Source organism: Panthera tigris, chromosome A2 (assembly GCF_018350195.1).
Source record: "Panthera tigris isolate Pti1 chromosome A2, P.tigris_Pti1_mat1.1, whole genome shotgun sequence".
Taxonomy (NCBI): Eukaryota; Metazoa; Chordata; class Mammalia; order Carnivora; family Felidae; genus Panthera; species Panthera tigris.
In genome coordinates, this window is record NC_056661.1 from 164076176 (window position 1) to 164103817 (window position 27642).

The 27642-nt window shown below is 48.2% G+C and overlaps 1 protein-coding gene and 1 long non-coding RNA gene across 4 annotated transcripts in view; one reads left to right on the forward strand and one right to left on the reverse strand.

Annotated features, from left to right (window-relative positions):
• Window positions 1-27642, forward strand: part of DPP6 (dipeptidyl peptidase like 6) — an 854635-nt gene that overhangs the window by 280333 nt on the left and 546660 nt on the right. The window lies entirely within an intron of this gene.
• Window positions 1297-7656, reverse strand: LOC122235839. Its single transcript, XR_006213914.1, has 3 exons — window positions 7604-7656; window positions 1660-1780; window positions 1297-1580 (listed from the first exon to the last, which is right to left on the reverse strand). It is a non-coding gene; the product is annotated as an uncharacterized LOC122235839 (long non-coding RNA).

Consider the following 27642-nt stretch of genomic DNA (forward strand, 5'->3'; position numbering starts at 1 on the left):
CCTCCCCCTGTCGAGCCTGAGTCACCCCTTGGGTGGGTCTCTCCCCCGGGAGAGGGCTTGTCCCCCGGGACCTGGTCAGTCTCCGTATGGACTCTTATGATGCCCCCACACCCATGCCCCTGCCCCCGACTGGAATCCCCTCAAAAGCAGATGATAGGTCTCATTCTATCCCTTGTCCCAGAGTTTAGCTCAGCACCTGGGCTACATTTAGGCTTTCGATTTATCCACAGATATCAACTAATACACGCACATGCCCAGCACACACGTACACACAGAGCACAATTATTTTTTTCCTGCTGTGGACACAGGTCGTGGTTTTTACTTTAGCCACACATCGTGGAGCTTAGGGATAAGGGTATTAACGTCACACAAGCCTGGGCTGGAGTTCTGATTTTCCCGTTCACTAGCTGATGGCCCTGACTGAATTACTTAAGTTTTTTTCTCCAGAAAATAGCAGTAATAATAATTATAACCTTAATAGTTCATTCACAGGAGAGTTATTAAAAGCATTAGATTTGGAAATGAGGTAGGGTTAGCTCATGTACAGTATGGTGCATTTGCAGGTAGCATTTAGGGCGTGGGATTTTGCTGTTTTAATATTAGGTAGTGGAATATGGACATAATTGTTAGGAAAAATGAGGCCCCAAATGCCGTCACTGAAGGAGCAGTTTCCTCCGCACACCGTGGGCAGGACCAGCATCCAGAATTGAGGCCGTGTTAAGGTGGGCCTGGCCCTCAGTGGTCATTCCTTGCCTTCCTGGCCCCTGGTCAGAAGCTGGTCAGGACGTGTGGACTGGGCTCTATGGAACAGTCACATTGCTGTCCCTGTCCCGGGCATTTGCAAAGACCACAGTGGGGACGAGGAGTTACAAGGACGGATGAAGTCAGGTGAGGAACAGAACTGATGGGTTCAAGGACGTCCAAGCACCGTGCGTGGGTGTGGGTGCGGGAGGGCAGAGCAGGGCCAGTGGGAAAGAGCGGGGATTGAGCGTGCTCAGAAACAACGTGGCACCAGGGGCACCCTGGGGGCTCAGTCGGTTAAGCCTCTGACTTCGGGTCGGGTCATGATCTCGCGGTTTGTGAGCTTGAGCCCCACGTCTGGCTCTGTGCTGACAGCTCGGAGCTGGAGCCTGCTTTGGATTCTGTGTCTCCCTCTCTCTCTGCCCCTCCGCGAATTGTGTGCACGCGCGCTCTCTCTCTCTCTCTCAAAAATAAATAATAAACATTAAAAAAAGCACAACGTGGCACTGGGCATGGGCCACTGGCCTCTGATCGTGGGGGCAGGGAGGTCAGTCTCTGCTCAGGCTGCCACCCCCCACCTATGACCGCGTGGACCCGTTCTGCCTTCTCAGTCAGCTGCCCTGTACTCTCCTGTATTTAAGGGAACAGAGGCCGTGGTAACTACCATGGCGGGGTCTCAGGAGTGGCGCAGTGGATAGTGGATGGCAAGGCCTGATGGGATAGAAGGCTCCAGACACTGCTGCTGTCGTTGGTGAGTTAGCTTGTGTTGTTGGAACTGCTGGTGTGTTCAGGGGACACGTTCCTTGCCCTTCTGGAGCCTGGATCGCCCAGCACGAGCCCTGGAAGGATGTTCGTTTCATGTAATGACCCCGTGTCTTCTTTAACTGTGCATCTGGGGCTCCCTCTGTGTGCATTTACCTGTCTCATCAGCCCACAGGGTGTGTCTGACATCCGGGAACAGCGGTGACATGATCAGAGTCAGGCATGGGAGTCTTGGGCGTCTTCACCCTCTACAGCCCAGTCTGTGGATAAAATGCCCCTGGAAGGTTAAATGCAGAGGTCTTTAATTGGGTAAAGACACATTATCCAGCAACAAATTGCTTCCACGGTGCGTGTGTCTCCTTGACGGGACTTGTGGGAAAGAGGCGTGTTTCTCACTCGAAATCCTTGCTTGTTGGCAAGGAATGGGGGGCATTTCAACCTTGCCCAGAGTGACACGGAGAAGGATTGATTGCTCAGTGACCTCCGGGTGCTTTAATGTAAGGAGAGTTCATTCTCACCATTAGCCTCCCTTCCCTGGTGTGAACATATGACAAACCCCGATGAGTCTTGTTTGAAGGGACGCTGCTCAGACGTGGGGGCACTGATTTCTGTGGACAGACGGAAACCACATGGCTGTTGACACCCCGTGGCAGGTCATTGTCAAGGTTAAGTGGGGGGGAAAGTGTGTTTCTTTTCTGTGACGTGATTGATTTTGTAGGAGAGCTTGGTGTGGAAGCAGCAGCGAGCCAGGACTCTACTTTTCCTTCCGCTGCTGACTGGCTGGTGACCTTGTGCCTCTGCGTGTACGTGTGTGCACAGGCATGCGTATGTGTGCATGTGGGTACATGTGCATCTGTACAATTTTTTTAAACATTTATTTATTTTTGAGCGAGAGACACAGCATGAGCAGGGGAGGCGCAGAGAGAGAGGGAGACACAGAATCCGAAGCAGCTCCAGGCTCTGAGCTGTCAGCACAGAGCCCGACACGGAGCTCGAACTCACGAACAGTGAGATCATGACCTGAGCCGAGGTCAGGCGCTTAACCGACTGAGCCCCCCAGATACTCCAGTACATATGCATTTATGTGTGTAGAGTCATTCCCTGGAATTCTTCATATGTGTGTGTCCATGTATACATAAACACATACACACACACACACAGACTGAATATGTCTGAATAACTCTTTCCTGTGCTGAACTACATTCTGTCTGGCATCAGACAGGAACCAGATTATGGCTTAGATCATGTGCCTGTTCTAATATTTACATCTTAATAAGTGCAATAAGTGCAATTTTTTGGTGCCACCTTGAGATAGCACTTGGTCCTTTATTAATCATCACTGACGCTCTTTTCTCCAAGTGTTTATTCTTCCCTTGTTAAGAACAGGCTCAATGGGGTTTTGTCCTTTTCAGTTAATTGAGCTTTTTTAAACATTTTTTTTTAATATTTACTTATTTTTGAGAGAGAGAAAGAGAGAGACAGAGCATGAGCAGGGGAGGGGCAGAGAGAGAGGGAGACACAGAATCCAAAGCAGCCTCCAGGCTCCGAGCTGTCAGCACAGAACTCGAACTCATGAGCTGTGAGATCATGACCTGAGCCAAAGTTGGGCACTGAACCAACTCAGCCGCCCAGGCGCCCCGTTAACTGAGCTTTTTATCTTGACGTGACTGTAGGTTCACATGCACTCGTAGGAAATAATCCAGAAAGATCTGTGCTCCTCAGCCACTTTCCCCCAGTGGGACCATCTTGCAGAACCACAGCACGGTGCCACCAGCAGGATGTTGACAGTGATGCTGACGTGACACAGGACATTGCCATCCCTAAAAGGAGGGCTCCTGTTACTCTCGTAGCCACACCCACTCCCTCCTCACCCTTCCTGAGCCCCACACCCACTAATCTGTTCTCGACTCCTATCTGTCTTTGATTTCAAGAATGTCATATAAATGGGACCACACTCTACGTATGTAAGTAACCTTTTGGGATTGGCCTTCTGCACTCAGCACATTTCTCTGGGGAGTGTTCGTATATACTCACGTGGTTCCGTGTCAAAAGACTCCAGAGTCTCTGAAATCCTAGAGTCAGGGTCCAAGGACATCGGAGCCGTAGGGGACCCCTCGTGGACTATCGGAGGCTCAGAGGTCTTGCGTCACGGAGAGATTCCTTACAGCCGAGTCCCGACCTCTTCTATTTTGCCAAAACCGGAAGCAGAAGAAGAGGCGTAAAGATGCCCCGTGATTGCTACCCCCACAGGGTACCTCCAAACTTCATGGTCACCAGAGCCACCGTGGTCTCTGTGCGCAGCGTGCAGGAGCCAGGGATGCTGTCACCTGGATATCCTGGGCCTTAACAGCTCACAACGTGACCTTTTAACATACGTTAGAAACTTTGCAAATTGTGTGAAGTGATGTGACCAAGTTAATTGAGCTCTTCGAGTTCAGCTCTGGTCCTCACATGCTCCGCGGCCCCGCCGGTCCCTCCGAACAATAATAGGTTTCATAGAGTGAACTCTTCTTCCAGTTCATTCTGGTGCATCCATGTGTCAGAAACCACTGAAGTGCCCCGGCAAAGTGCACATGATAGGGTCTCGCTTCGGAGTGATGGAAAGGTTTTGGCGACAGATCCGGGTGGCGGTCGTGCAGCATTGTGAATGTACTGAGACTGAATCATTCCCTGTAAAGCGGGTAGTTTTGTGATCTGTGAATTCCACTTGTATAGATTATTCTCCTAAACGTATATGACGTCCCTTCGGAGAAGCTCCCAGTCTTGTCCCAGACGTGGGGCGTGGATAGAGCGTTCTTGAATGCATCCAAGCAGGAGCTCAGAGGAGCCTTCCCTTAGGAGGGAAAACAGGCCCAGAGATACTCCTCTCGACGTCTGCTCCTTGAAATGGCCTGTAATTAGACACTCCGAGAAGGGAGTTTTGTATACTCAGACTGGAAGAATTTTATGGGGGAAAACATCACCGTGAAAATGTGAAGTACGTTGTTGGCAAAGCAACATTAACACACCCACGTGGTGCACATGTCGAGCTCCAGTGACTGGCGCTTTCAGATCCGGGGCCTAATCAGGCAGCCCCGGGGAATCATTGCGACGGTGAAAACCTAATCATGCGCATTTCCTGGCATCCTGAATTTGCAAGTGTAATGTCATTTGTTTCTATGTAGTAAGAGGGTACAGCATTTGGAGGATGTGGATTTTTTATAGCATATTTATCAATTTGCATGATTTTGAAAAAACAATGTGTAACAGTAACACCAAACGTACACAGATGTCTCCTTTATGTCAATGCCGCTGAATCGGACCAGTTTCCCTGCTTGATTCTCTATAGCCTTTTCACAGTTAGATCCAGACACATGAGGATAAAAAGGCATGATCTCCTAGTGCTGGCTTGCTGCATTTATGCTCCGGAGGGCAGAACCCCAAAACTCTGGATCACAGCCCTTGGATTCTGTAGTTGATAGATGTGGCAGGAGCAAAGAAGACTTTCCCTCTAACTACAAGACAAGTTTGTTTTCAAACAAACCAAGAGGCGTGTATAGAGTTAAGACCCAGAATAGAACTTCTGGAACAAACTCTTATTTTATTTATTTTCTTATTAAAAATTTTTTTTTAATGTTTATTTTTGAGAGAGAGAGAGACAGACAGACAGAATGCGAGTGGGGGAGGAGCAGAGAGAGAGGAAAACACAGAATCCGAAGCAGGCTCCAGGCTCTGAGCTGTCAGCACGGAGCCCGATGCGGGGCTCGAACCTGCAAACTGCGAGATCAAGACCTGAGCCAAAGTCAGACGCTTAAGTGAGCCACCCAGGGGCCCGCAAAACTCTCATTTTATAAATGAAGAAACAGAACCCAGAGAATCTTTCTCTGAATAGGAAATTGTGGAGAAAATATACTTTTGTAAAGTAGTATCTATTTTTAAGAACATTTGTGTTCCTGGTTTTTACATGTAATTTAATTCTTCTAATTACAAATTATTTTTATTCTTTTTTTTAAAGTTTATTTATTTTGAGAGAGAGAGCACACAAACAGAGAAGGGTCAGAGACAGAGGAGCAGAGAGAAGGGGAGACAGAGAATCCCCAGCAGGCTCCACACTGTCAGCTCAGAGCCCGACGGGGGGCTTGAACCCACAAACCGTGAGATCATGACCTGAGCTGAAATCAAGAGTCAGACGCTTAACTGACTGAACCACCCAGGTGCCCCACGAATTATTTTTGTTTTTTATTACAGGAGCATGACAGAAAGCAGGCATTGGCAATCGTTCATTACTTAAGAGAAAAATCATCAACCTCCATAAGTTCATTACGAACACATCAAACAAAGCCACAGTTTTTGGCAGCTACTTGGAGAGAAAAGAGGCTCTCAGTATATGTGGTCTCAGAATATCAAAAACTGTTACTACTGGAGCACCTCATGGCATTTGCAGGGATCCAGAAACGGGGGCAGAAAACTTATTATTTAGGTAAGAGGTGGCTGGAGAAAGTGAATCATTTTCCTGGACAAGAATAGAGCTGAACTACAATTGCCAGCCTCACTGCATTTTTTTACCCTGTCCATTATTTGAAAAGCCCCAGATAAGGAAAGATACCCAGGGCTTTGCTGTGTCCAGATAGCCCCGGCTGATTCACCCATTCTGGAACGTGCAGTGTGCTATTTATCACTACTCTCCTTGTATTCTACTCTGCCCAACATAATAAATATTAAGCAAGTGCTGTGTACTTACATAATTTGCAGAATTGATCGGCTGACTTAAAAGCTTGATTCCTCAACAACAGAAAATGGAGCGCTTTGTGCAGAGGTTAAACGCACAGTTTAATTGGCAATTGTGCATTAGAAACCTATTGTAAAATGATCACGGTTTGAGGGGATGCTCCAGATAGCACAGTCAGGGAAATAAGTCTTCGTTTTTGGCCATTAAAAAAAAAATTAGGTCTTGGAATTGAAGTGAAAACATGGGGCCGCCTCAGACGGGATAACCATCTCTCAGAAGGTGATGTTCCTCCTACACTCTACCTCTTAACTCAGAATTTAGAACATGCTAGTTATGCAGGTGTTAAAGATTCTTTCCTTGTCTAAATAATTTGACCACATCTCACCAACTGTCACATCTCAGAGAGATGCACAGAACACATATACAATCTTCGATGTGCTGGGTATTTACCATTTAAATGAAAGGAGGGGCGCCAGGGGGGCTCAGTTGGTTGAGCGTCCAACTTCGGCTCGGGTCATGATCTCGCGGTTCATGGGTTCAAGCCCTGCATCAGGATCTGTGCTGACAGCTCGGAGCCAGGAGCCTGCTTTGGATCTGTGTTTCCCTCTCGCTCTCTGCCCCTCCCCCACTCACGCTCTGTCTACCCTTTCTCTCAAAAATAAATAAACATTAAAAAAAAAATAAATGAAAGGAAATAAATAGAAATCTAGGGAAGTCTGATGAAGTTCATTTGGACTGAGGAAGAGTGTTTTGCAACAGTGATTTCCCAAAACTATTTAAGAGCATGCCTAGCAGGAAATCACACCGCTTGTCACATTCCTTCCCTTGGAAAGTAAAGGAAGCGTCTGCCTTGGGTTCAAGTGCAGACAGGGATGGGGAGGGCAGTGAGAAGAGGTGGGGGATAACCTGGTCCCCAGAGAGAGCTGTTACATCTTGCAGATGTGCCCCATCTCACGCAGAAGTTGTCCCAGTAGTATGTGTGCTCGTCTCTCCCGGTATTGCCCACCGGAACATTTTTTCCCTCTTCACCTTCCCCACCCCCCAAGGCTGCCTACATTTACAAAGCCCGCCCCAGGCTCCTGTCCAAGGATTTCTGATCTGCAAGGATGTAACCTTGGTTGGTGTCTTTTGGTGGTTTTCCTTTCTGTCTCTGATTCTCATCCGAGAGTTTATAAAAGGAGTGGTGGTATTTCTCCTGGAAGTTCAAACCCCCTAGAAATTGCAGGCACTGCAAGCAAGTTGAACTTGAAACCAGGAAACCCTTCTTCGGATCTCGTTGCAGAAGATGGAGCGATATGAAGCGTACTTAATTTTCCATCCTCATAAAACAATCCCATAAGTATAGAGAAGCCCAGCTGTAAGCTATCATGAATTATGATCATCGTTTCCTACTGTGGGTTCGGAAGGGGCGCCTTGCTCCTCGCCTGCTGTAGGAGGCGGCTCAGGAGGCCACAGTGCACATCAGTCATCATTGTGATGCTAATGGTTGCCGTAGGTTCTGGAATGGAAATATTAAAATTGCATTTCTCCTTTCTCTCTTGCCCAAGGGAGGGATGGGGACAGTCAAATAGCATTGACCTTTGGCCGTTGATGGAAAACGTTAGCAGATGTGCATTTAGACCTCAGTGCACGCGTCCCTGGTGCAGGAGGGCCCGAGGAGGCGGTCGAGGGCTGTCCACAACAACCTGCGTCTTCAAACTGGACTCTCCCGTGTAGTGGAGAAAACCTCATAGCAAGACGCGTTATTCCCAATTTGGAGCCAGAGGATGATGAATCGAACAGACCAATAGTTGCTTCTCAGCGAGCGTCCTTCCTGTAACCTTCCAGCTCCCCAGCTGGTGGAAGAAAGGTCCCTAACAGGGATCAGCCTCCAGAAGGGGGGGACACTAAGGGATGCCCCCCAGGCCCTGCCATCCAGGACAGACCCTGCAGGTACCTGCGGTGGGCGTCACATCCTGGGGTCCTTCAGGGTCTTCCTGGAGCAAACCTACCGTAGCCGGTGGCCTGTCGCAGAGCCTGAAAGTCTGTCTTCCGTCCCTCTGCTAATGAAAAGCCCGATCCCTGGGGCCAGTTTGCAGAGTTGAGTTCTGGCCTGACTTCTTAACAACTGGATGATTTAGAGCAAAATGTAAAATGCTGATCACGGTAGCACCTGCCTCACAATGGCGTTGGGAGGCTAGTATGAGTTAATGCCCGTAAGGAACTTAAGACAGTGCCTGGCCTGTCACAAGCACGCAATAAAGTCAGTTATTTGTATACGTGACCTCCGCGTGCTGTCTGGGCAACCGGGAAGCACAGCAAACAGCTCACCGGAGTTAATTCCATCCCCTCAGGTGCCGGGACTAGTGTTGTGGCTGTGGGGAGGGCCTTGGGATGGGCCAGGGTGAGAGGCCCGAAGGCCGGGGCTCTGTGAAGGGAGGCCGGGCTGGGTGGTGGCGGAAGGGCCACCCCTAATGCCTGGCGAGAGCAAGACTGTGGGGGTTCCGCAGCAACTGCACACGGAGAGAGGCGGACGCAGGTGCAGTCCAGGCTCCGCCCAGAGCACTCGCTGGAGACAGAGATTTATTTTCTCGTTTTCCAGACCAGCAGGCGCGAGTGTCTCCCGGCTAGTAAGTCGTGGAGCCGGGATCTGAAGCAGGCTTTGGGCAAACCCAGACTCACCTCTGTCTCAGCCGAGTCCTCCCCGCTGTCGTAGGTGGTCCGATCAGATCCAGGAGAGCCCTGTCCCCCCGGGAAGCCAAGTGCCCCCCCCCCGCCCCCTCCGCAGCCACAGAGCCGGCTTCCTTCCCGGAGGGGCTGTCACTGCGTCTCCAGAACCGCACTGGCCCTGGTGCGTGGCGGGAGAAGGGAACCTACCACAGACAGACCGGACCCTACGTGACGAGGAACAGGCCGCTAGCATTTCACGGCCGGGTGGGGACCGTCACACCTGCCACCGCCATGTTCTTCCTGGCCCACCCGCTTGGGAAGTGAGTGGAGGGCAAGGTGCCCCCGCTGGGGTGACGCTGGGCTCAGCCAAAGCGTGAGAACCCTGCTCCACAAGAGCGAGTTGTGGGCGTGCAGTGCTTTCGCTGACTTCTCCAGAATCTAGGGAAAGGAGTGTATCTGTGGTTTTCTTTCAGGCTGTAACACGGGTAGCTCCAGGGCCTGACATTCGTCCTCATCCCCACCTCCGCCAACAGGTGGCTTTGGTCCGCTGTAGCAGGGGCCTCTCCACGATCATGGTCGCCCCGTCTCTCGCACATGCAGCCTCCCTTGTCTCCCTCCGTGTTTGGAGATGCCCGAGCCCAGAAACTGCCCCCCCACCACCTGTGGAGGGTGGAGGCAGCCTTGCCCTGAGGCCTTTCTGCTGGAACAACCCCCGCGTTTATGAATCTATGTGTGGCTCACAGGGAAGGGATAAGCTGAGCCCGCCCTGTGCCCTGCGTTTCCAGTTAGTGTCGGTCAGTTACACTTGGGGACATTAGACTGAACAGTCCCCGCTGGCCGACACCCACACCCTCCCCTCTGGTCTGAACCATGTGTCGGCGTCATTGGAGTGGGCCGGTGTGGCCCTTCGGGCACTCTGGGGACGCAGTGCAACGAGGAACAGATACTGTGGGCTAATCCATAGGCACGCAGACAGGGGAACCCAAGGCAGAGGTGGGGGGAGGCCTCAGCGTTGCCGTGACCGGGCTGCCTCTTCAAGAGGGAACGGTTCCCTTCCCTTCTCTCAGACAAGCAGGATGAGCAAACTAGAAGGCGGTCTTTGAGGGCTGTTGACTCCCTCCTTTCCCCCAGACTAAATTGTGCCTCTAAGTGGCAGCTCTTAGCAGACGGGAAACCCCCAAGGACAGGTGGCTGGAAACGCTGGAGGCTTTGCAGGCACGACCGCTAATGAGGAACAAAGTCACTAGTTATTTGAAATGGTTGACACAGCCCCAGAAGCTATTAGCACACTGAACACATTTCAAATGTGTGTTTAGGTTCTAAATGACAGGGATTTCGAGACCAAAGGCCCGCTGAAAATTCCAGCAGCCCGATTTATCCACCAAGGCATTCAGCCGGCATGTATTTTCCATCAGACTGTTTGAAATGGAGATTGGGGAATGTAGGGCCTCCAAAAAAAGACTTCCAGGGCTCTGGGTGCCCGTGACCTCTGAGGACTTTCGCGGAGAGCAGTAGCCAGGCCCAGCCCGGCACCTGGCGCACCGCAGGGGCTCACCGGACTGTTAACTGAAAGAAGCATGAATAATTGAACGCACAAATGGCCACTTTGATGTGTGGACGAGAGTACAGGCTTTGAGCCAGACACACCCAGGTTCAGATGCCATCCGTTAGCCAGTTCCTTCAACTTCCCGAGTCTCCCTTTGCCTGTCTGTGAACGAGGAATGAAACAGGTATCTCGTAGTGTTGCTGGGAGGCTCAGATGAGCTGTTTCATGGTATACAGAAGCCGCTAAATAAATGTTAGGCCCGTTGGTGGCCTTTCCACCTGAGGTGGGCAGGAGACGTGGGCGGAATGGAGTGTACCTGTAGACATCAGAGAATGGGATCAGAGGCTGGACCAAACGGAACGCTACCACCCGAGGTCCCTTCCCTGAGGTCTGTTCTCCACTGCAAGGTCTTGTCTGCCCGACAGGCTGATAGCGGTGGAGAGAAATGGCCCTTCCTGAAGTGTGGTCCGCGACCAGCACCCTGCTACGTCTGAGAGCCTCTTCGAAATACAGCCCCTCATCTCCCACCCCAGGCAAGCTGAATCAGAAGCCACATTTTAACGAGATCCCCGATGATTCATTTGCACTTTGAAAGGAAACGCCGGCCTAAACACCTCCACCATCCCTGGTTTGCAGGGTTCATTTATTGATGAAGTCCCCACAGCTGAGCCGAGTGGTGGGGGGGGGCACTTGCCGAGATTTTTCCGATGAGATTGGACTGTCCCACCAGCCACCAGACGATAAGACAGATCGAGCTATTTGAAGGGGCAGGAGAGGGACTGGTCATGGGCCAGTAAATAGATACATTTCCTGGGCCCTCTCCTTTCCTCCCCCTGCCAGAAACGACCGGTTGTGAGGTCCCGTAAGGGCCAGTTAGTGGCCAGTCTGTTTCTGAGAAGACAAGGCTGAGTGGCACCAGGGGCCACCCCCACACCCCCAGGAGCCATCAGGGGCCTGGCTAACTCCGTGGGGAGGAGAACGCGAGAAAGCAAAAGCTCTCAGACATAAGGGGAAGGGTGAGTGTTGGGATTCATCCTCAGGAGCCGCTAGACCCCATGCGCCCACAGCTCTTACTGTAGAGTCCCTACAAAGTCTCTTTCTGGAAGAGCCGTGGAGTACATTTCCTATTTGAAAATGCAGAGCCAAGTCTGTTGCCATATAAAAATCACAAGGTAGGGTTTTAGGACGTCCGAGGTGGCAGAGGGCCCGTTTTCAGAGATAGGTCACCCTTGGTCCAAGGAGCCACACAGAGGCTGCGGGACTCCCAGCTTTGGGGCGGGATCAAGGAGAAGAACCCCGGGTGAAGGGCACAGAGACTCTTTCCCCACCCAGCGAACCAGCACCAGACGCCCGCAGGTGCCAGCCCCACGAGGACAGCGTGCCCTCGTTCTCACAGACCTGCTCCGGGTGCTGCCGTATCCGGGCAACGTGGACTCGGAGGCTGCCTTGGTTGTTTAGCGCCGCTCACGCGTTTGTGTTACTGCTGTTTCTGCCAAAGAACAAACTTCACATATGCGTTAAGGCTCCACACTTCAGCGACATCCAATCTGACTTAGAGACTTAACCACGGCAGTGAAAACACTCCCTGAAAGAGAAAAAGGGAACAGGTCCAAGGAAACAGTGGAACGTCTATGAGATCTATACTAATTCTGAAGGGATGGTCCGCGTTTAGGCAGTTTCTCTTCCCACAAAAGGGGAACTGAAGCGCTTACCATGTCCAGGCTTTTTTTTTGGGGGGGGGGCAGTCAGTCTTAGACTCCATTGTTGGCCCCCATCAAGGTTGAAACACAAGCCTCCACCTTAAAGAAATGGAATTAAAAAAGAAAAAAGAAAACCTGAAATTACCATTTGGTAAATACTCCATTTAGACACTTTCTGGAAAAGCGCAGATCTAAAAAGGGAGAGGAGGGTGTGGTCGTCCATAAGACCAGCCCCTGGTTTGGGGGTTGGCACCTGTTACCCTCAGCTCATTGACTTCAGTGATTTCATCCAACGAACACGTTGGGCTCTAAAGCTGTGGGGAGCACGTTTAAGTAAGACTTGCTAAGAATTTGATGACACCCACCCCCGACCCCCCCACAAATACAGGAAAGATGGAATAGGATGGACTAGAAACTCAAATTTCAAGCATTAAAAGATTTTGTCAACTGAAAATAGTGTGTCTCTGAAATGTTAATGTTTACATGGGGCAGTAACATTAAGTTTATGAATACTAGAATTATACTATTTTTTCGGGAAATTACATTTAGAAAATTATATTTTCCTTTTTTAAAAAACAGATTTTACTTTAAAATAATTTTTTTATATCTCTTTATTTATTTTGAGAGAGACAGAGAGAGAGAGTGTGTGTGTGTGAGCTCTCATGACCGTAAGATCATGACCTGAGCCGAAATCAAGACGGACACTTGACCAACTGAGCCGCCCAGTCAGCCCTAAAGATTTTATTTTTAAGTGGTCTCTTCACCCAACACAGGGCTTGAACTCACAACTCTGGGATCCAGAGTCGCATGTTGTACTGACTGAACCAGCAGACGCCCCTGAAAATTACATTTTCCTAAAAAAAATAGATATATAAACTGCAAACAGACATTGTTCTTAGACATGAGCGCACCTCCAGCCAGCTCAGTTACCTTGATCGGTGTTAGCAATAAGATTAAGGAAACATAAAGGTAATGAATCCTCGAACCTTCTCTTACTGAGGTAGGGGTGCCAAGGAAGACCTTCTCTTTCCATTTCCCTCTGCCCAGCCAAGGATAGAGAGGGTGAAAAGCACTGTTGTGACCAGAACAGAAGAATCAAGGAGAGGGGCACAGATGGTCTACACGTTGTCTGACGGATAATCCATCGGTTTAGGGCTGGTGGATGGACTCTGTGTGGCTCAAAGGGAATCTGGAGAGGCCAGGTAGGAAGGAATGTGTTGTGATTCACTATGCATTTTCATTCTGCTGTAGTTTACTGGGTAGTGACATTTATTTCTCTGAACACTCAGAATGTAAGTAATAGAAAGCAAGAAGCAAAATAAATCAAGGTATGGTGAAGCACTTCACAGGTAAAATCCATCTAACATGGGTTTTCCTGTTTTATCAACCAAAAAATGAATTCCCCAGGTTGGTATACTGAGATTTTGCTTTGGTCCCACCTTAGGGTAGGGGTTCGGTCGGGATCCCAGGGAAGCCAGCCACTTGCTTATCAAAGGTAGCAGATGTGCAGAAAGTGCCGTTATCACAAGGTCCTTGTCCCCCCATGTGCCTCACCAAGTCTAACAGCCTCACTGCCATCACTGTCACCCGAAATTGCCCGGACTTGCAGATTACCTTCTGAGGGGCTTGAGATAGCAACTCTATCTTCCAAGATAACTGAAATAGCACATTGATATTAAATCAAATCATACGGCTAATTGATCAGTTTTCTTCAGAATTAAGGGCACTGAATATGTATTCACCTTTAGGTGGCCTGATGTGTGGAAATGTGAATTATTCATGGGCTTTCTTTGGGTTGCAGGAAACCTTAATATAGCCTTTGTTTCCTAATGTGTTTGATAGGCTCTCGGTGTATGATCACATTATATGGGTATAGCTGGCAGTAAATTTTAAATTATATAGTCCGCAGTTTTGCACTAAGAAATGGTAGGAGGTGATTCATCATTTTCCTTGTCTTCCTGTTTACATGCGGACATATAATTCATGCTCAGAAACCATCTTTCAACTCATCTGGAAGCACTCCACTGCACCACCACAGAATCTCTCTCTGCCAATCTGGCATTATAAATCACTTTTCTATTAAACAGCAGGGCTAAAAATGCAAACATATGTACTTTAAATATATGTAGCCATCTCTAATTCCCGGCAGATGAGCCAAAATTAAAGAATTGTCAAAAAAAAAAAAAAAAAGGCAAGTGCTGGAGTTTAATGAATGAATTTTTTGACTTTAGGGCATCAGAAATTTGCATCTCTATACACATACTGAAGAGATGTGCATATATAGATTTCCCAGATGGGGCTATATTTGAGGAGTGTGTATTTTGCAGAATTCTTGGTACACTAAATCTTGATTATTCAGAAATTTTACTTCATAAGATGTTTTGCTTTGGCAGTGTTGTAAGACAGTTGAATGGCAGGAGAAAAAAGGTGAGGTCAGCTGTTTGCCACCTCCTTGACCTTCATCCCCAGGCCAGGATAATGAAGCCATTAGTTCAGAATAATGGTCCCCAGGGTTGGTAATGGTCTTAATCTCCAAACAAAGATAAAATTCTGTTTACCAAACCCAATGCTTCCTGAAGCAGGAAGTGTGATTTACACACTCCAGAAAGATTTTCACTAGGAACTATTTCTTGCCCAGCAAACAAACACAGTCATGGTACTCTAGCCCCTGAGACTGGGAAGAGACACACACACTTTCTCAAACATACACACACGCACGTGAACACTTATCTGGCCTTCTTGAGGAGGGAGAACTTGCCAGGTAACTGAAGCCAACCCATTTATGAGGTTTTTGTTTAATATGGCAACTGGTGGGGCGCCTGGGTAGATCATTCGGTTAAGCGTCTGACTCATGGTTTTAGCTCAGGTCATGATCTCAAAGTTTGTGAGATCGATCCCCACGTTGAGCCCTGAATCGGGCTCCATGCTGATGGTGTGGAGCCTGCTTGGGATTCTCTCTCAGCCCCTCCCCAGCTCATGTGCTCATGCTCTCTCTCGCTCAAAATAAATAAACTTAAAATATATATATATACATACATACATATATATATATATATATATATATATATATATATATATATATATATGGCAGCTGGTTTATTGGAATCTTCCAAAACTTCCATATTATTTTCTTGCTTCCTTTTCTTATTATAGTAGGCTCTAGGCACAACCTTGGGCTTGAACTCAGGACTCCAAGATCCAAGAGTCACATACTTTACCGACTGAGCCAGCCATGCGCCGACTTGCCTCCTTTCTTGAGCAAGGGGCACCAAACTCAGTTTTGTTTCATTCTTTGATTCTGTTGGGAATTGTTATGACTGCATGGGTCTCACTGTAGACTGTCTGGTGCCTGCCTCAGAGCTCACCTACTCTTCTGTGTGAGCTCTCTGTTGGGCATGTTCCAAGAACTAGTTTGCTGGGCTTGCGTTATAAATTAGGAGTTGGCAAGTCCTGAAGAAATGCCTCCCTTCCTGCAGGGTTGGACATGAAGGCTTTTGTGGACAAATCATACCTTATCACTTTTAGACCCAGAGGCTCTTTGTCTGGGTGGTGGATGCCTTCTTGCTTATTTCGTCATTGGTCCGGAATTAGCGATCTGGTCAACAGGGTCTTCTTAGGTGTGTAGACAGTACGTACAGGTCTCAGGTGAAACTGGACTCAGAAGGTGACCGGCATGGAAACAGGGGTCTCTGCTTACCACTAAGGTTCCCTCTTTCCCCATCCAGCTTCTTTCTTCCTTTATTACTTTTGTTAAACAGCCTATGTGATGACCTTTCCAGTGACCTATGACTCAGTGGCTTAGTTTTTTTTTTAACACTAAATCACAAAAAAGTGGCTTAACTATTGAAAATTTTATTACAATGGTTATGGTAATGACTTCACTAGTCTCTGAGATTTCCTGATTTTCTCTTAATTCCAAGGTAGCTGGCCACACAGAGACATCTGAGAATTGCTGTTAACCTCCACTGAATTTAAAATAGGGGTGCAGGAACAATGTTGGAGGCAAGTCAAGCCTGTTTCAGAGATAATGGTCATGGTATAACATCCCGTTTAAATATAACTCTTTTGCATTATTAAAAAAAGGTATATTAATTCATGGTAAACTGAGAACTCAATTTTCCCTAAATTAGTTAGAAAAAGGTGAAGAATCTTTACTATGCTTCATTTGGTGACCATGGGGACAGAAAATCTTTAGAGAGCGTCATCAGCATGGCACATGCTATACATTCTGCCCTCAGTTCCGTTTTCCCATTTACCCTTCTCCATGAATTCCCCCAGAGCATCCACATCCCTCAGTCTTTTCTCACACTTGCGTACGTCTAGACATGTTTTTATCTCACCGATGACCTTTGACTCTCCCCTTCCTTCCACAAACCAAGTGTTTTTACATTTCAAAATCACAACTCAAATTCCTGTGCCTTTATATTCTCCAACGGGGTGTTCCCCTGTGCCTCTCCAGTCTGAACAGTTGAGCTGGGGATAGAAGAACTGAGCAGCTTGACACAAAATAAAACAACGTATCATGCCGTAGAGAGAAAGCTTTCAGTAAATTTCACCAGATCAGGAAGATCATCTCCTGTATTTTTCATCTGCCGTACGAGTACCTGTCTCACTTACCTTTGGGTTTTTGTTGATCAGCGCTTCACGTTGGGGGGTGAAGGCACGCATGCTCAATCGGGAACCTTTTGATGGCTTGGTTGGTAAGAACTATAACACCCTAACCTTGCAGGTCATAGGAGGTTTTTGTTTGTTGTCGTGGTTCATCATGTAGGACTTTAACACCTCTTCCACAAACGCTGTACTATAAAATCATTTTTCAAATGGTAATCCTTGAGAAAATTGGAGGCAACGCAGCCAGGTTGTGGAGCCCACGTTTGAAACTGTTTCAGTAGGGTACAGTGGGAGAGTGGGAGAGTTAGCAGTGATAGAGACGAGAGACTTGGGCGTTCCTGGGGGCATTCGACATGTTTGCATAAGCAAAGTCTGCTCCACATCCCATTGCAAATCCCTAGCCCCAAGAGATGCTTCTGTTGGTCAACAGGACAAGTACAGGTGAAGAACAAGTCGAGGAAATGCAGCCCTTCTCTGCCAGAAGAGGCACAGACTGCCAGGTCATGGCTCACTGATTGTAGGGGATAAGCGGATGTTCTCCCTCCCCATCCATCCATTAACACATTTTACAAATATTTCTTGAGCATCTGCTATGTGCTAAGTGCCAGGGATTCGATGGTGAGCATCAGTAGAACTAACGGGACGCAGTCAGAGAGACAGATGTGAATCAAACGTGACTGTATAAACGGATGTGAACCAAGAAGTAAATAGCTGCCCCCAGTGACCTGAACTGGAAGCATGAACACTGGGAAGGGCCTGTGATGGCGAATTTAAGCCAGACGTCCCTGAGGAGTCATGTGACAACAGAGATCTGGGGGGTGGGTATAGTGCAGAGGGTGGGAAGAACGTTCTAGGCAGAAGGAAGTGTGGGGAGGGTCAGGCTGAGTGTTGCCAGGGTAGAGAGGACAGAAGAGGAGCAGAGGAGAGTTCTAGTCTTGGGGTAGCGAGGCTGCGGGTGGTGGGACCAGCCTTCGAACCTGAGTGAGTACTACGTGCCCGTCACTGTCAATGTGACCAGATGTTAGAAAACTCTGTCACTTATTTGAATGGACCAGCAAGCCCTTGGAGTTATCCTACGTCTGCCTTTTATCCCGAGTTTCCTGCGGGGGGTCTCATTCACTATTGTTAAACCTGCTTAGAAATTTCAGAAGGACAATAAATGTATGAGCGGCGAATAATAACGTACGATCTCCCATCCAGAAATACCATCAGGGATTATTTTTCTTCATCCAGCTCGCAACAGCAAATCCAAAAGACGATGCCGTTACAAACTCAAAAGCCCGAGCTCAGTCGAATTAATAATCAAACGGGATCTTCTGATCAATAATTCTCAAATTGCTCTGTGTCGCCCAGTAATTCCCAGTGAGTACTTCAGACTGAGCCTGACACTCTATTTTAGAAACAATTTAGCGTGACTTTTGTGCCTATGAAAGATGCCACATTGTAGTTTGAAAAATTGACAGCTCCAGATCCAACTGGATGGAATCATCCAGCCAGTCTACCTCCTGCAATTCGTGGGGTTCTTGACCTGCGAAGCACCTTTGGGTGCCTATTTGTTTAATTTCTGCTACCAAGTAGACGTGTAAAAAGGAGCTGTGCCCTTCATTTTAAGGTAGGAGTAAAAGAAGTTGCTAGACTTTTGTTTCAAATCAGTCATGATTTGTTTTTCATAGTTAAATGGCAGAGGTTTGCATCGTGGCGGAAGGCAGGCGGGCTGACAACAGGAGAGGAATGGGAATGAGGGGAAGGATCTGTTTCTCTTCCTTTTCAGTAAGACCCTCAAGATGTCACGTTCACTAGGGACAGAAGGAGAATTTGAATTAGCATTAAAAATGAGTTGTTAAAATAATATGTTAACTTGTAAATAGCGTTTTATATTTTTAAAAATACATTTTTATTTTTTCTTCCCTTTCCCTATGTTCATCTGTTGTGTTTCTCAGATTCCACATATGAGTGAAATCATATGATCTCTGTTTTTGTCTGACTTATTTCGCTTAGCATAATACATTCTAGCACCATCCACATTGTTGCAAATGACAAGATTTCACTCTTTTTCATTGTTGAGTAGTATTCCATTCTATATATACATACCACATCTTCTTTATTCATTCATCAGTCATTGGACATTTGGGCTCTTTCCATAATTTGGCTATTGTTGGCAGCGCTGTTATAAATATTGGGGTGCATGTGCCCCTTCAAATCAGCATTTGTATCCTTTGGATAAATTCCTAGCAGTGCTATTGCTGGGTCATAGGGTAGATCTATTTTTAACTTTTTGAGGAACCTCCATACTGTTTTCCAGAGTGGCTGCACCAGTTTGCATTCCCAGCAACAGTGCAAAAGGGTTCCTCTTTCACATCTTCGCCAAGATCTGTTGTTTTGAGTTGTTAATTTTGCCATTCTGACAGGTGTGAAGTGGTATCTCATTATGGATTTGATTTCCATTTCCTTGCCGATGAGTGCTGTTGAGCATCTTTTCATGTGTCTATTTGCCCCTGGATGCCTTCTTTAGAAAAGTGTCTATTCATGTCTTTTGCCCATTTCTTCACTGGATTATTTGTTTTTTGGGTGTTGAGTTTGGTAAGTTCTTTATAGATTTTGGATACTAACCATTTATCTGATATGTCATTTGCAAATATCTTCTCCAGTCCCATCAGTTGCCTTTTAGTTTTGTTGACTGTTTCCTTTGCTGTGCAGAAGCTTTTTATCTTGATGAGGTCCCAGTAGTTCATTCTTGCTTGTATTTCCCTTGTCTCCAGAGACATATCAAGTAAGAAGTTGCTGTGCCCAACGTCAAAGAGATTGAGTAAGATAAAAACAGAGAGGGAGGCAAACTATAAGAGACTCTTAAATACAGAGAACAAACTGCGGGTTGACGGGGGTGGGTTAAATGGGTGATGCGCATTAAGGAGGGCACTTTTGGGGATGAGCACTGGGTGTTATATGTAAGCGATGAATCACTGGGTTCTACTTCCAAAGCCAAGACTACACCACAAGCTGGCTAACTTGAATTTAAATTTAAAAAAAGAAAAGAAAAGAAAAATGAATAATAATACCATCTAAAAATACATTTCAGCACTTTAAAGAGATTAAAGATTTTCAGGGGGGAATTAAAGGCCATAAAGCACCCCCCTTCCTCCTCCCCTTCCCCCTGCCCCTCCTCCCCTTCCTCTTTCTTCTCTCCTCCCCTCCCCTCCCCCTCCCCTTTGTCTTCCCCTCCCCTCCACTCCCCCTGCCCCTCTGGTCTGCACATACTCACTCGAATATTGAGCTCATATCATGTCCTAAGCACACGAAAAGCTCTGTGGGAAAGCAAGAGGAACAAGATGTGATCGCCCTTGAGTTACTGGTGGGGTTGTGTTCTATATAGACCGCGCGTCAATGAACTACTCGTCGCTGCTTACAAACACGGAAACAGGCCATGATCAGGTGGAGAGAACTGACGCTGCCTTCTCTGCCTCTGCCTGCAGGTGGTTTTCTCTGCCTTCTTTCTTCCCGCCTGCTGTGGCTTCCTCATGGGAAGGGATCCCTGCCGGTAGTTCCTACCCGGGCCTTGGGCCCTCACATCCTAGCTGAAAGTTCTTCCCAGGCTATGAACTTGGGCCATAGCTTGTCAGACCCGCCCGTCTTCTGGTCCAGCCGCCTAATCTTACAGCAGAGGGGCTGAAGGGTGGCGCTGACACAGGAACGTGGCCAGCATCCCTCTCCAAGTTAGGTGTATGGATTGGGAAGATCACAAAAGCCACCCGACTCTGTCCCTAGTGCTTCCCTAGCCTGCACCCTGAGACAAGGACCGGGGCTGTGGTTTCCCACAGACTTGGAAAGAGGTCCTGCAGATTTTCTCGTTTGTATCATTTTTGCCACTCACTCACGTTCCTGAGACTTGAGAGTGTGTGTTGTTTGTTACACAAACCTAACCTAATTTCGGTAATACAGAAGCAGTTTTGGTTCTGTTTAGGGAGTGAATTCAAGGTCTCTATGACTTAAGCTTTGCTTATTTCATATCAGTAACACAGCTATTTTAATTTCTGTCAATAAAACATTTCCTTTTTCTCCCCCCCCCCCAAAAAAAGTGCCAGGCACATTGCTCGTCTATAGAAGATTTTTTAAAGTCCAGAACCGAAGTAAAACAAAGCCGATTGTCACATAAAAATTCATCTAAATTATTCTACCTGTGAGAGCTTAAAACGAGAACGTGTATTTTTGCGTGACCGTAAAGAAAAATACTGCATCTCATGTATTCAATTCAGAGCACAGTAATTGGCGGTTACATAGTTTTGACAGTTGGAAGACATCTTGAGAGAGAATTTGAATACCACACGTGGTGGTCGATTTTTCTTGCATACTGGGCCACTTCATTGTTTTCTATTCTGCTTCAAACTCAAGTATAGGCTGGAACCTCATGAGTTCTCGACAGGGTCCTCTATCCTCAACGTCTTCAGTCTGTGGTTTAGTTCGGATCACCCAGAGTCGTATCTCGGAGATGGGTCTCTGCTGCAAAGAGACAACGAGCCCGGCCCTGTCTGCCACCTGTGTCCCTCCTCAGGGCATGAGAGATTGCCGAGAAACTGGCGGCCGTGAGTCGGAGCCAGGGACCGTTCCAGACTCGGGCTGCGGGCCTGCCGAGCTCCCTGGTCCTGAGAACTCGGTCAAGGTTGTGGCTGGAGCATCTTTAAGGACCACAGTCCTGACTTCGGTGCATCAGCTGGGTGATTAAAACCGAGATGCAAGTGTCAGGATAAGGTCGGGCCCAGAGTCAGAAAAGTCAGAAAAAGTCCTCTGGCTGGGTCTGATAGCACAAAATGGGAGGTGGTCTCAGGAAGCAGAAGCACTGGGGGAAATCAACATGAAATCGTCACCCTTGCTGCAGGAACAGGTGAACTCCCTCCCCAGGGAGCCAGAAGCACTATACTCAGAACATAGGGCAGCAGGTGCTGGGGAGCTCTGGCCACGGCCCTGGGGAGAGGGTGGCCTGGACCACTCGGAACAGGTCCAGTCTCAGAGATCGTACTATCAACACGGGGCTCCGTGTCAGGACGACGAAGATGAGAGGCAGGGAAGTCTGGCCACACAGCATCCCAGGTCCTTTCTGACCAAAGTCACATTGGGGTCTACAGACTGGGCTGTACAAGGAAGCCAGGGGCCTCGGCCGTGCTTCCCCATCTGTCTGCGTGCTCAGATTTTCTCGGTGACTCTGGCCACCGTGGTAAGAAGCTGGGCTGCCAGCAGGCTCCAGGCTGCTGCACACTCACCAGTGCCCCATGTGGGTGAGACTTCTTTGACAAACATCACCGGTGCCCCTTCCCCACACAGAGCACTCTCTGTGCTTTATTCCCATTCACCTCATCATAATGCCAAGAGGATACCTAGTTTACAGGTGAGGAAGCTGAGGCCTGAGACCCTAGAGCTAAGAAGTGAAGGATCCTGAGCTTCCCAGGGTCTGCTTCCTCTCCCTTTCCCCTCGTGCTTTCTCCCCAGGCCAGCCCTTTCCCCTCCAGCAAAATGGGAGACCCCTTACTTCCCACCAACCGTCAGGCTCCTTTCCACGTGGCGCCCCTGCCTTCTCCATCATTTTCCAATCGCTGATGTGAGAGAAGGAATCGGTGATCTATCACAACCTAAAAGGTATGAGGACATCACCCTCACTGAGGGCTGCCCACGTGTCTTCTCCTGAAAGGTTGTTAGTAGCTTATTTATGAGTTGCAGATATTTGAGCTTATTATGCATGGTCTCTGATGCCGTCTTCCCAATCCACCCATCAGGGGCAGGGGGGACCTTGGCACGTTTTTTATTACAGAGATTAATGAAGCTACTGGTCTACTGCGTAGTAAGAATCACCCAGGCTTAACCAGTGTGGTCTTTCAGGATGTGGCACAAAGTAGGCAAATACTTACTGGGACCAACGGAAGAGATGGGGAGCTGGGAGGGTGTCACGGGGTGGGATAGGGTGGTGGGGGGCGGTAGGCCCTGCCATCACGGGGAGGGCCAGGAATGGAAACAGGTGTTGTCACAAGCATGGGCTTCCATGGGTAGGATGATGTCCAGTCAAGTGCAGGCAGGGAACCAGCAACCCTGGGTCATGGCAGCAGAACCCGAAGGTGGACACGCTTGGAGTCTTGGGCAGTATTCTTATGACATGGACTCATTGTCCACTGATAGCAAAACCCTAGTCACTGAGCAAGTGTTTGGGGTCAGGGCCTCAATATCTGGAAAGAAGGGACTAGATCTAGAGCATTACAGGGGCACCTGGATGGCTCGTTCGGTTAAGCGTCCGACTTCAGCTCAGGTCATGATCTCACGGTTCCTGAGTTGAAGCCCCAGGTCGGGCTCTGTGCCGACAGCTCAGAGCCTGGAGCCTTCTTCCGATTCTCTGTCTCCCTCTCTCTCTGCCCCTCCCCTCCTCATGCTCTGTCTCTCAAAAGTAAACATTAAAATAAAAATTAAGTAAAAAAAAAAAAAAGAAATGTTTAATAAAAAAGAGCTAGAGTGTTCTGTCCAAACTGGACCAGTATTCAAGGTGCCTTGATAACATGTATCCTTGCTTTTGTTCTCTTACATGTCGTAAAATCCTTCTGTCCGGCCATTTAATGGTCTTCGCCCAGCGTACCTGCACAGCTTGGGGCAGGGCACCTATGTGTTTCCCCATCTCTGTCTGCATTTGTAGCCCAACACTGCCGAGCATAAGGAAGGCAGGCAGAAGCAGAAGTCAGCACAAAATGGCTGAGAGGAACCGCATATGACACAGAAGGGACGCAGGTGGAAATAGAGGGCATAGGAGTTTGGAGAAGCAAGGCCCGTGAAGTGCTAACCTCTGTGAGGAGGCTCTTGGGCCCATCTCACTATTTATATGACAGATGACGGAGTTTCCTGCTGGCGTCAAACATAAGTAATCGCCGGCTTCGATGTTCTGGAGAGAGAAGCATGGTTACGATGATTTCGCTTAGAAGCGCAAAGATGAAACTGTTGAGTGCAGGGAGGGAATCTCTCCAGTGAGAGGTCCTCCCGCTTGTCAGCTAGAGTAGTCCGTACGAATGGAAATCAGAATGAATTTTTGGAGAAAAGCTGGGATAGGGCGGGAAACAGTTTTGCCGGCGAATTCGGCAGTGGGACGCAGTTACACGTTATACGTAGTTGTGCGAGGAGACTTTGGAAGCATTTATTTGCTTGTTGATTCAGTAACGATTTATTCATCACTGCAGGGACACAGAATATTGAGATAACACTGTACCTGTGCCTAAGGATCTTCTGTCCTGGTGGAAGTTAAGCGTACTTGTTATTGGTAGAGTTTTATCCACCAAAAATGTGTACGTTGAGATGCTAACCCCCCCGTAGCTCAGAAGGTGGCCTCATTTGGAAATCGGGGCATTGCAGCTAAAATTAGTTAAGTGAGGGGGGGGCGCTCATCCAATATGACTTACGTCCTCAGATGAAGAAGAGGAAGTTTGGACACAGACATGCAGGGAGAAGGCCCTGCGAGGACAACGGTGGACGGAGATCGGGATGATGTGTCAGTAAAGCACGGATCACCAAAGATGGCCAGCAGCCACCAGACGCTGGTGGAAAAGCCTGGTGCAGATCCTCCCTCACAGCCTCCAAGGGACCCTACCCTGCGGACGCTGGATTTCAGGCTTCCAGGCTCTGGAGCTAAGAAAGTAACTTCCTGTTGTTCAAGGTGCCCAGTGGGTGGTGGCACTTTATCAGAGCAGCTTTAGCAAACTAATACGATACCAGAGAAACTGAAAAGCAACTCACGGCAGCACTTGGGTAGAGAACAGATACTGGGGTCGTCTTAAGTATAGAGGGTAGAGAGATTGTGGGTTGGGGTTACTCTGGAAAAGCCTCATAGAAGCATTGAGATTAATTGTTAAGGGTGGGGAGGTGGGTTGGTCTGGGAAGAGAATGGGAAGAAAAGGGAATGCATGTCAGTGGTCCTTACTGTTGAGTCATGGTCAGAGCCTGTTCCCGGGGCTGGAGGGTCAGGTGCCCAGCCAGGCGAGCGAGCGATGAACGGAATTTGGACCGTGCAGCGATGTAGCCCGTCAGCAGGAAGGAGCTTACAGACAGAAAGCAGCAGAACACGGGTGAGGATTTGAAAACGAGGCCTCTGCAGGCTGTTTGGGGAAGGGGATAACGTTGGGGCTCCCGACATGGGTCAGGTGGGGCTCTCGTGCTGTTTGCTGTCTCTGGCGCGGAGGGAATCAGACTTCAGCAATTTCAGACTCTAGTATCATATAAAACACTATATAAACCAGGCTCTGAGCTGGGTGCTTCAGGGGAACTCCCGCAGACAACGGTCGACCTGTAATATCTTTCTGTGTTTAGCTCTCTCAGTGCTTACCCAGGACACCCAGGACCAGCGTTCCTTCTGGATGCCAGCAGCCAGGACTTTTCTCAGTATATTTTTCTCCAAGCCCCCATTTCTGGGCCCCAATCCCTGAGTCTGGGCTTGCCCCTGAATGGCTCAAATATTAACTTGAATAGACAAACCATCCAGTTCACCCCCACCCCTGGCGCATGTGCACACGCATGCACACACACACACACACACACAAGCCTGTTCTCCGGAGAATTCTCCTTCCCAGCTAGGCAGTTAAAGAAGTATCAGCTTTATTCCTTTATTTCCTTATATCCTAGATGATGGAATTTTAAACAATTTATTGAAATTGAGAATCATTTCAGAAGCAGGATAGAGTCGAACAAAATGACACATTTGAACCTAGAGGAACCAGTAATTTGGATCAACAGAGCACTTTCGAGAATATCTAGTCTGTCTCTTTGTATTACAGCTGAGCAGTCTGAGGTCTCTACAGGCCAGCTGACCTGCCCTGGGTTGGGAGTAGGGGGACACCTGTGGGATAGCTGACCTGCCCTGGGTCAGGGGGTCCCTGTGGGACAGCTGCCCTGAGTAAGGGGGTCCCCACAGGACAGCCGGAGTATGGAGAGGTTGTAGAGAAAAGTAGACAAATCCTGACTTGTTAAAGTTGAAAAAATCTGAGTTGGAATTCTGTTACCCAAACTTACTGATGGAAAAAATCCTAAATAAATCATCGAACTTTCCTAAACCTCAGTTTCCTGGTTTATCAAATGAGGCTCGTAGAGCTGCTTTGACGTTCAGCTGAGACAGCATAGTGATGAACCGGCTGGGTGTCCGCCCCTGAACCTGAACTCGCTTCCTTCACTGCGCCTCAGTTTCCCCATCAGTAAAACGGGCGTGATCCTAACACCTGGCTCACAGGTTCTTGTGAGGGTTGAGTCTGTCCACGTAATGTGTTGAGATAAGTATTTGAGAATAAAAATATAATCGGTAGTACTTGGCAAGGGCCTGTGCTACAGGCAATGGAAGACTCTGGCTAAGGAGTTTGCTGAATAGATGCTGGTGGGCTCGCAAAGTCACAAAGTCACAGCAGCGTTCTTCCATGCGGCTGTCCCTGTAACAGTGCGAGAGCGTTCCCTCCCCCCACCCAGAGCTGTAGCACCGCGATTGCACCCCCCCTCCCGCCCCGCCCAGCCTCTGCCACCACTCATCTGCTGTCTGTTCCTGTGGATTTGCCTGGTCTGGAGGCCTCGTGTCAGTGGAATCACACGATATGTCGCCTTTTGCGTCTGGCTTCTTGCAAGGAGCCCAGTGCTTTCGCGGCCCGTCCAGCCGGCAGCCTCTGCCAGTACTCCATTCCTCCTTATTGCCAAATAACCCCATTTTCAATGTTTGAGGGGCGCCTGCGTGGCTCAGTGGGTTGAGCGTTGGACTTTGGCTCAGGTCACGATCTGGTGGTGAGTTCAAGCCCCACATTGGGCTTTCTGCTGTCAACACAGAGTCTGCTTCGGATCCCCTGTCCCCTTCTCTGTCTCTGCCACACCCCCCCAAATGAATAGAAAAATTAAAAAAAAAATTTTAATGTTTAAAAAAATCCTTCTACCTGTGGGTTAGTTCTACCAACATTCTTGTCCCATCTGCTGGGCCAAGAGCTGGAGAAATCTTTTCCTGCCTTCCTCTCTCCCTTCTAGAGAGACCAAGGCTAAGTGGTCCTTCGCAGTTGGTGAGTTCGAGCCCCACGTTGGGCTCTGTGCTGACAGCTCAGAGCCTGGAGCTTGATCCGGATTTTGTGTCCCCTTCTCTCTCTGCCCCTCCCCAGCTCGCACCCTATCTCTCTCTCTCAAAAATAAACATTAAAAAAATTTTTTTAAATAGACTAAGTGGTGCCTCCAACTTTGGGCTTCAAAGTCATGCTGCTTAGGTCTAAACATCTCCATGACACTCAGGAAGGTGTGACTCAGGCTTTTCTCCATGTTCTCATCTTTAAAATGGGTTTAATAGAAATCCCAAATTCGTGGGGGTGTTGTTAAACCGAATGGTTTAACAAACCGTGAAATCGCATTTGGTACGTTATAAACACCCTTTAAAGTTAAATATTATATGTCATATTCTGTTTTTAATGTAAATATATTACATTGTGTATTATATCAGCATGCAGATATGGGCACTTCATCCTTACTATTATTTAATACTTCAATTTATTGTGAATCCAAATGGCCAGATAGGTGAAGTAAACAATTTTCCTTAAAATTTTCTGCAGCAAAATTTACATTTGTGCCAGCAATTTCAGAGTAGTCTAAATTTCTAGAGTAATTTCTTAGTCCTTAATGGAAGATTCACTTTCTTCTTTTAGAAGATCAGCAGTGGGGTGCCTGGGTGGCCCGGTTGGTTAGGTGTCCGACTTCGCCTCAGGTCATGATCTCACGGCTCATGAGTTCAAGCCCTGAGTCGGGCTCTGTGCTAACAGCTCAGAGCCTGGAACCTGCTTCAGATCCTGTGTCCCTCTCTCTCTCTGCCCCTCCCCCGCTTGCACTCTGTCTCTCTCACAAAAATAAATAAACATTAAAAAAAATTAAGAAAAGATCAGCAGCGTTTGGTCGCAGGGGGAGAT